Here is a 9467-nt window from a genome sequence, read left to right on the forward strand (position 1 = left end):
TCCCCCAATTTTTCATTGTGAGCTACAACACAGGAAGACCCTGCAGAGTTATGTCAACACACAGGGAGTCAAGATCCCCCGTGTGATGGGTTTAGGCCCTTTGGGATGTCACCTGATGTGCTGGGATGCCACTGATGTCAGCCTATTTTTCCCAGCGTGGGTCCCCTTTACCTGGCCTTGCTGGGCTAGGCTCACAAGCCTCTTCCAGCCAAGCACACAGGTAGGGCCACACCTAGGTTGGCAGAATAGGCTGACTCAGTGGTATCCCAAACCCAGTTTATGTAATTTCGAAGGGGGGGGGCAGGGAAGAAGTTGTGCATATCTCCCTCCACATTGAAGGAGGGGGTGAATTTCATAAAACCTTTGGGTTTGTACCCCTTAAAAGGAGTGGGCACCAGAGCGTTGGGGAAAACCCCTAAGGCTGAATCTTTCCAGAGTGGATCTCTGTCTCTCTGTGCAGCTGGGTGTGGCCCTGCCTGCCAAAATAGCACTTGTTCCTATGTGGACAACGTACTGTACAGGCTGTGTGTGATTCTGCCTTTTAGTGGCTGGGCCCACAGAGAGGATATCAGACCTGCTACAGCTACAACCTGAGGGAATATTCTTCTAGCCCAAGTGCTAGATACCTGTATTTTTGGAGATGGAGGACCAGGAGCGTGTTTGATTAATTGTCTCCGTTATTGATTGATTGACTGACACTTTTCAGAAGTGATGTAGGCACTTTACAGGAGTATATGAAAATATCATTCCTGGGAACACAGTCCATGGATTATTTACATAAGAGCCCTGCACATCCTTGGAGGGAGGAGTGGGACATGCTCCCAAATCATCTCAGATAAAACCGGAAGGATTTTTGTTTGGCTGTCAAGTTATTCCAGTTTTAATTTTTAGACTCTAAACAAATTGTGGATTGGCTGGTGTGCAGTATTAAAAACTGTGTTAAAATTGTAGACTGTCACTTTAAATTTAAGGATATTTTCCTGGTCCTGCTTGCAGGCTAGGGGGTTCTGTGGGCTAGGGGGTGCTGTAGGGAGGTGTGCAGACTGACTGCTGTTAGGCCCAGATGCAGCCAGCCAGCCTATAGTAAGGGTGGGGAGTTGTGCGTCTCTGTTCAGGAGGAGCCTGTTTTGGCGTTCTTGTGTATTATCATGCTGAGGTTCTAAGAAAGAAAGTAGTGTTATGGTCCAGCAAGAGTATTTATATTTGTCTCTAACTTCTCTGTGTGTGTGCCATGAACATAACAGCTGGAAAGTTGACTGTGGTGGGCTACATTGTTAATTTCAGCAGTGCGGTTAATTAAAATATAGATATACAAGTGTCATCTACTCAGTGCATGAGGTCAGAGGATATATATGGCTCAAATGAAGGGTCACACCTGTGACCCCGATAAGCGTACCCTGATCTGTGAAATTAATAATATCACCATCAATGGGATAGACCCATGGTTGCATGAGGTTATGACACAGAAGGGGGTTAAAAATTAACTCCAAGCCACTGGGAAAATTGTTTACCATCTGTTACTGGTTGACCCAGAAGTAGAATGAATGCATTGAAAGTTCTTTGGTTTCTAAAGGATATTCCTGCTGTTGAGAAGTGACAGTACCACCTTGTGGCTGAACAAAGACTTTGCCGAGTAGAATAAATGAAAGTCACTTTGTGCAACACTGTTAAAGAGCAACATAAAACAACTATGACAATTTATAACACAGATCTAATAGATTCTATCAAAAGAGTAAATGGAATGGAAACAGTGAAGAGGTTTCCTTGGTGGAAATAATCATTGGGTCGTATTTCATTTTGCTTTGGTATGTCAGAGAATCAGGGAAATCCTGGCTATACCAAAGTCGATGGCAAAACTCCCATTGACTTCAATGGAGCGGGGATTTCAAGTGAGTGAAATGCTATGAAAGCATGAAAGCTGAGATTTGCAAAGCTGCCTAAACAAATTCTCACTAAAGTTAGTGGATGTTAGCCTCCAAATCCCCTATTCAGCTTTTTAAAATCTCATCTGAAACTTTTAAGATTAAGCAGATTATTGTTCTAAGCAAATCCCTACATATTTTCTTTTGCCCTTTTCATCATGAAACATCCAGAATTTTAAATTGCTTACCGTCTAGATACATACAAGGAAGCTTATGCAACTTTTGAAAGATAAAATCCTTTACAACTGGAAGGAATGAAAATCCTAAAAAGAAAGTCTTTGTCTTGTAAAATCATTTAACCTACAATGACTAGAGGTGGAACACATGTATTGTTTGATCTTGAGTGGATAAATTCAGCTCAGCAGGTCGTTGAAGCCATACACAGGTGGATACAGTTAGTTCTTGATGACGTTAACAGTAGGGTAGCATCATCAGGCAAGTTTATTTCTGCTTAGCTACCACTTACAACAGGAGAACAGGCAGCAGAGATCAAGATCGACAAAACGAAATTCCTCACAATACGCCGAACCCCCAAATCTAGATAATTCCCGTTACCAACTTCTCACTCGCTCACGTCTGTTTGGGGGTCTGCATCTGCATTTTCAGAGTTACCTGGGGGTTCCTCTATGGGACCAGGCAGCACAGATTTAAGAATGTCCTGTGACCTTCTTAAAAAACAAAACAAAGAAAGAAAGCCTTAGTATTACTATCTTTAGCAATAAACTGGAGATCAAGAACTCACTGTGAAAGCCATGCAGCTAATACTTTGCACAAGAGATGATGGATTGATCAAGTTGCACTGGTGAGACAGGCCATAGAAGCTCTTCAGCTTTGCTAGGAAAAGTCCAGCTCAATGAGAAAGGGGTACTCTCAGCTTAAGGTACTTATGTTATATACATGCTTTAATTCTTATTTTGATGTAGCTTATTATAAGTAGTAACTCAGAATTCCAGTTATTTATACTCTTGCTTTTCTTGATCCGAACGATGAAAACCCAATTTAGTTTCACGCTGAAGTACATTTTGGTGCAAATTTAAGGTGACTCCATCTCTTTAACCAACACCCATCAGACATATTTTTACATCCTTTAAATAAAACTCTCAAATGGTGAAAAAATATGGAAAAGTACTAAAGATTTTTCATAAAAATAACCAGCCTACTAGAAATTCAACAGTGGTATAACCTCAGGACTTTGTTCTTTTGCCTCTCATTAATAGACCCACCAAGCCCCACTGCAAATCAGTTTCACCCTGGGTTAACGAATAGCTACAGCTGTAATTTTGTCATAGCAAATTTGGAGAGGAACCATGGTACCAATAATTGATACCAGTCACAATAGCAGTTAGAAATATACCAGAAAGGGGCAGTAATTGAAAGTTAAAGGCCTAAGTTTATCGTACCCTGAGTTTTTAGTCCAAGATATTTTCCCTCCTTTGTAAATACTATGTATATACAAACTCACATTTAAAGGAGAGTCAATTCAAATGTTTATTAAGTAACAGATTCAGACTGGTTTGTGCTCCCTACAAAGTTGTGTTGTCCCATTCAATGTAGTGAATGGTTAGCTTTGTTGTACAGTATTGAAAAAGCTCCACCTGCACTGTTTCCATATCTAAAGGAAATACCAGACGTCAGTAATAACCCGCAAGTACCACCTGGAGTGTTTTCATTTATTATTTTCCAAAGTAACAGACTAGAGGACCAGTTAGAAGTAAGACTAAAGTTGGGCAATGTTTTTTGGTTTCACAGTCTCACATGCAAAGAAACAATGGTCACAATTAATGTGATTTAGCCTTTACACATTACTAAAAAACGTAGTCATTGGCAGATTTTATGTAAAACAAAATATTCAGTTGAGTTCAGAGTAGATGACAACCTAACCAATGGGGAGAAACATCCTCCTAATTAATCCGGCTTCTTCTAGAATGCATTGGGTTAGTTTGTTCACTGGAATCCTAAGCTCGAATTAGTCTTGTGTATGAACAGCAAGTCTGCTTAAATAACTCTCCCATGCTGCCTTCCTGTACATCTCTGCTTCCTCTGGACGATTTGATGCAGACAAGATGCCACGTCCCACAATAATGACATCTGAGCCTCTTTTGCTAATAACTTCCTGTGGATGTAAGTACTTCTGTCCAAGGTTATCACCTGAAACACACAACATATATGCTACATCATTTTTCTGATTTGTAATAAGTAATGCCACCTCCTAGAAGTTCTAAAACAGACATTAGGACTCAAGAGGAGCCACAAGCTTGAGTTCTTAACACCTCAGACTTGATGCATTTTTATGAGATTGCTTTGAATGCTCAGTTAAATATCATTCACACAGAATTCAATATCCAGGGTCTCATTTTTCATTCTCTACCATATGGAGTAGTTAGCCAAAGTCCCTGGCAGGATTATTGAGATTTGTGTTGCATATGATTGGATTGCTGCTTACATACATATCTTACACAGCGTGTCTGATTTATAGAACTTGACTGCTAGCAAAATAGTCTCTCAACTAAACAATTTTCTGCATTCAAATGAAGATATGTGATTTTGCTTTTGTATACATGAAGCAGCTACTGATAAAAGGAAAGCACCTCACAAACAGTTTTGGGAAATGCATTACTTACTCAACGTAAGACTTCTGATTCTTTTGTATTCAATTCTATTAAATAAAGGTGGCTAGAAAGCTGGCTAGATCATCAGGCTCAACGGGTAGTGATCAATGGCTCCATGTCTAGTTGGCAGCCGGTATCAAGTGGAGTGCCCGAAGGGTCGGTCCTGGGGCCAGTTTTGTTCAATATCTTCATTAATGATCTGGAAATGGTGTGGACTGCACCCTCAGCAAGTTTGCAGATGACACTAAACTGGGAGGAGAGGTAGATACGCTGGAGGGTAGGGATAGGATACAGAGTGACCTAGACAAATTGGAGGATTGGTCCAAAAGAAATCTGATGAGGTTCAACAAGGACAAGTGCAGAGTTCTGCACTTAGGAAGGAAGAATCCCATGCACCGCTACAGGTTGGGGACCAACTGGCTAAGCAACAGTTCTGGGGATTACTGTGGACAAGAAGCTAGATATGAGTCAGCAGTGTGCCCTTGTTGCCAAGAAGGCCAATGACATATTGGGCTGTATTAGTAGGAGCATTTCCAGCAGATCAAGGGAAGTGATTATTCCCCTCTATTCAGCACTGCTGAGGCCACACCTGGAGTATTGTGTCCAGTTTTGGTCCCCCCACTACAGAAGGGATGTGAACAAATTGGAAAGAGTCCAGCGGAGGGCAACAAAAATGTTTAGGGGGCTGGGGCACATGACTTATGAGGAGAGGCTGAGGGAACTGGGGTTATTTAGTCTTCAGAAGAGAAGAGTGAGGGGGGATTTGATAGCAGCCTTCAATTACCTGAAGGGGGGTTCCAAAGAGGATGGAGCTAGGCTATTCTCAGTGGTGGTAGATGACAGAACAAGAAGCAATGGTCTCAAGTTGCACTGGGGGAGGTCTAGGTTGGATATTAGGAAACACTATTTCACTAGGAGGGTGGTGAAGCACTGAAATGTGTTACCTAGGGAGGTGGTGGAATCTCCATCCTTAGAGGTTTTTAAGGGCTGACTTGACAAAGCCTTAGCTGGGATGATTTTGTTGGTGACTAGATGAGATCTCTTCCAACCCTAATATTCTATGATTCTATAAGACCAACTATCTGAAAAGACTTGGTTAAGTAGTGAGGACCCTCTGGGAGCATGTGTGGGAGGTGATAGAAACAGACACGGAACTTGCAGATTTCTTAAACAAAGCCCAGCTGCCTCAGCCCCTCGTGCTTCTGAGGGAGATGCTGCACTCTGATTGGAAGAGGACGGTAGGGGGAGCTCTTAAAGGGGTAATACAACCCTCTTCTGGGCGGGTCACCCTGCCCCGGAACTCCCCCCGATTGGGCAAATCCACTCTCAGGGAGGTTCTCTGTGGCTGAAACCCATTTGGTAGGTAATGGTGGGAAGAATTCTTAGATGGGTCACATGACCCACTTTTGGACAGATCACCCCACCCTGGAACACCCCGATTGGTCAAATCTCCTCTTGCGGCAGTCCTACAGGGGGTGAAATCCATCCCGATTGGTAGAGGGTGGTGGGAGAAGTTCTTAGAGGGATCACATGACATTCTTTGCTTCCGGTCATGTGTCCGTCTTGACGCTGGAAGTAATACTCCACTGAAGGCACAGTCTTGCTGCAGTGGGATTCCACGTGTATCACTAGCAGGGGTCTATACTTTTGCCTCCAGAATCTCAGTTACTGGCAATAATAGAAGAGGACTGGATCCAGTTTCATTCTCAGATCCCAGGTTGATTTGGCAGGCTGGGCAGCTAGAATAACCTTTTGAATTAAAAGCCAATAATCACAAAACCCCACAATGCTGTTTTCCCAGACACATTTCAGAGTAGAGCAATACTTTAAAATAGCCAAACAGAAAACAAATCCCTCCCACTTTGCCTTTTATAACTACACACAGAGTTGCAGCCTAGATCAGTTGTTTATGGCTGAGTCTGAAATTCTGAAGAATAGGGGTTTTAAAAGAAACTCTGGCACAAGTAGGGGATGCTGTTGCTGCTGCTATGAAAGTTAACTTTTAATGCAATTAAAATTCCTCAGTGTTCAAATGACATGAACATCTGACAGCTCTTGCAGTCTGTCTCGTCATTGACCTGCAAATAACTTACTGAGCATAATACAGCAGATTTCATTAAAGAGTAACTCATGATTCAGCCTTCAAATACAGTTCAAATTCCTATGATTTGCTTTGCAAGAAAAAAAAAAGGATTTTAATAATTATTTACATAAATGTTTTTAACAGCCAACAGCTGTATGTATTTTTAAAAAATTAATTGACATTAGGAGGTAGAACTGGAGATCTCTCTTAGATTAGAAACCTCAATGGACAGTCTTTTGCTTTACTTACCAGAAGACATAATTTAAAAAAAAAAAGAAAAAAAAATCACACTGAAAAGAATAAACTCAATTAAAATAATACATCTGTTCACCGAGAGTTTGGCAGAGAGAATTAAGGCATCCATAGATATTGACTGCATGAATCAATAAGTTCATTTGTATGTTTTCAAGATGCAGACTGATATATTTACAGATGAGTCCCCATGAGTCCTAAAGTTATTAACCAGAATAGTTTGGAGTATTATTTATCTCCTAAGAAGTATTTCTGTTATAAGTATTTATTACCATTATACGTAGGTATAGCCCAGCATTTCCATACAGCCATAATACTAACTAGAATATGGAATACCCATGGAAAGGTCTAAAAACCTATTGTGATGTCTGAACTTCAAAAAGTTCAGCAGTTTAGTATAGGGACCATTGTATCCTAAGCTACTCTGAACCAATTTGGTCTAGGCATCAGGCTCAAAAGCTTGCAAGATCAGTCTGCTTTGGCAAGGTTTCTAGTACATCTTGGATTCAGCTGGATCAGAACAGTATAGTCAAGATATTCTGGACCATCTACATATGATCCTATTGAAGAACAGAAGCTGAAGCAGCAACAAAAAATGAAAAGTGTTCAGATTCTGGTTAAAGTACATTGTTTTTAATTGGAACCTGTCCACAGGTCTCTACCAAACCACCCCTCACTGTTGCTTTTGTTTCATGGTTTATACATGTCCGGCATTGTGAGTAGAAAAGTATTGAAGGTTCAGTCCCTGGCTGGTGTTGGAGCCCATCCATCTCTGTCACTCCCTGCCTGCAGCTACTTGGGCCATTCTGGGTAGGCCTACACAGCAAAGAAAAACCCACAGCTGGCCCATGCCAGCTGACTTGGGCTCGTGGGGCTCAGGCTGTGGGGCTGTTTCAATGATGTGAAGGCTTCTGGGCTCAGGCTAGAGCTTGAGCTCTGGGACCCTCCCACCTTGCAGGGTGCTAAAGCCTGGGCTCCAGCTGGATACAACAGCGAAACATCTTCAGATCTCTACCAAATCACCCCTCTGCCTGAAGCCCACAAGCCTAAGTCGGCTGGCACAGGTCAGCCACAGGTATCTGGTTGCTGTGTAGACATGCCCGCTGTGGTCTGTTCCTTCTTATGACTCATCCAGAGAGCTGAGAGTCTCACCCCTCCTAGGGAAACGAGAAGTCCAAACAAAAACCTAAAGCCTTAGTGACTGTGAACCAGGTCTTTAGCCCCAGTGTAGACTCAGTAGTCCTTGCCCCCTTCCTCTTGCGGCTTACACTGCCTCTCCTGTAGGGAGGTTCCAAGGGAACCCAGCCCACCCTCTCCTCTGGGTGATAAGCAGCTAGGGTCTGTTTCTTATGATCCTTTGCTAGTTCCCTTGGCTATTTCCTACCTTTGCCTGTTTGCGGGTGTCTCTCCTGGAGCTGTGCTCTCCACTCCTCTCTCCTTGGAGCTTCTTCTCTCTGTGCAGCTTCTCTCAGTTTGTTGGTGAGTTTTCTCCTCAGGATGGCTCCCCACTGGCAGTCATCTGGAACCCGTTAGCCTCTCCTTTCAGGACCAGTCCCAGGGTAAAAGTTCACTGTTGTAGCTCTCTTCTCTTGTGTTCTGCTCTTGGCCCCACTGTCTTTCCTTGATAAAAATTACCCAGTCTAGCTATCCCCAACTGGATCTAATCCTTAATTACCTGTCTCCCCTCCAGGTGTCACAAAATGGACTAATTGGGATCTCTGGGCTGCCTTTAACCCTGTCATTGCCAGTGTGGGGTCAACCCCAGATGGCCAGTTGTCTGGTGTGACTTTATCAAGGGACATGAAGTAGGATTAAAAAATAATCATTCAAATATTGAAGCTAATCAGAGAGGGCCCATGAAAAATATCAGAACCACTTGGCACATCTTCTATTCTTCACAACTGGCTGGTATGCTTCCAGTCACATATGGGTTGCATTAGAACATTTAAAGTATTGAGGAAGTGTATAGCTGCATACAAGTGTCATAGGTATCAGCAGGAGCAGACCTGTAGTCCCCAAACCAAAAGCCTTTACATTCTGAGCTAATGGAGAACTTCCTTACCTGGGTAGTTATGGGCATAGGGGCCAGCCAGAAGAAGGATAGATGATCATATACCCAAGGCTGGCATATCACAGAACCATTAAGAATCCAGGCTGGAATTTTCAGAGGCCTATGGGAGTTAGACACCCAACTCCCATTGAAAGTCAATGGCTTTGGGTACAAAACCCCTAAGCAGCATCACTACATTGAGATTTAACCAATATTTCTAATTTGATCATCTGAATGCGAGGCGGGCACAAACCAAACTCCTGGATCCAACCCCTCTCTGCCTTGGGGTATTCAGAAGCTGTACTCAGATGCCTACAACTAATTATACTGCATTCGTCAGTGTAGTATCTGAGCATCTTCAGTTGCTCATTAAGTAACGTGACTAACATCTGTCCTGTGTTTGTTCTCCTCTCCCCTGGGGGAGAAGTGTGTGCAATGGAGTGTTTTGTTTTGATTTTTTTTTTAATAACACACACTGTATTTATATTAGAGAGAACAGGTAAAAGAAATGTGCCTTTCACTTAAAGTGGAAGGGGTGGGGTTTGTGGTGG

General features: G+C 42.6%; 1 long non-coding RNA gene across 1 annotated transcript; it reads right to left on the minus strand.

Moving 5' to 3' along the window:
• Positions 1 to 2995: 2995 nt before the first annotated feature.
• Positions 2996 to 4714, minus strand: LOC119863616. The gene is made up of 2 exons (XR_005295665.2): positions 4544 to 4714; positions 2996 to 4070 (listed from the first exon to the last, which is right to left on the minus strand). It is a non-coding gene; the product is annotated as an uncharacterized LOC119863616 (long non-coding RNA).
• Positions 4715 to 9467: the final 4753 nt, after the last annotated feature.

The sequence above is a fragment of the Dermochelys coriacea genome, chromosome 11, assembly GCF_009764565.3.
Source record: "Dermochelys coriacea isolate rDerCor1 chromosome 11, rDerCor1.pri.v4, whole genome shotgun sequence".
Classification (NCBI taxonomy): Eukaryota; Metazoa; Chordata; order Testudines; family Dermochelyidae; genus Dermochelys; species Dermochelys coriacea.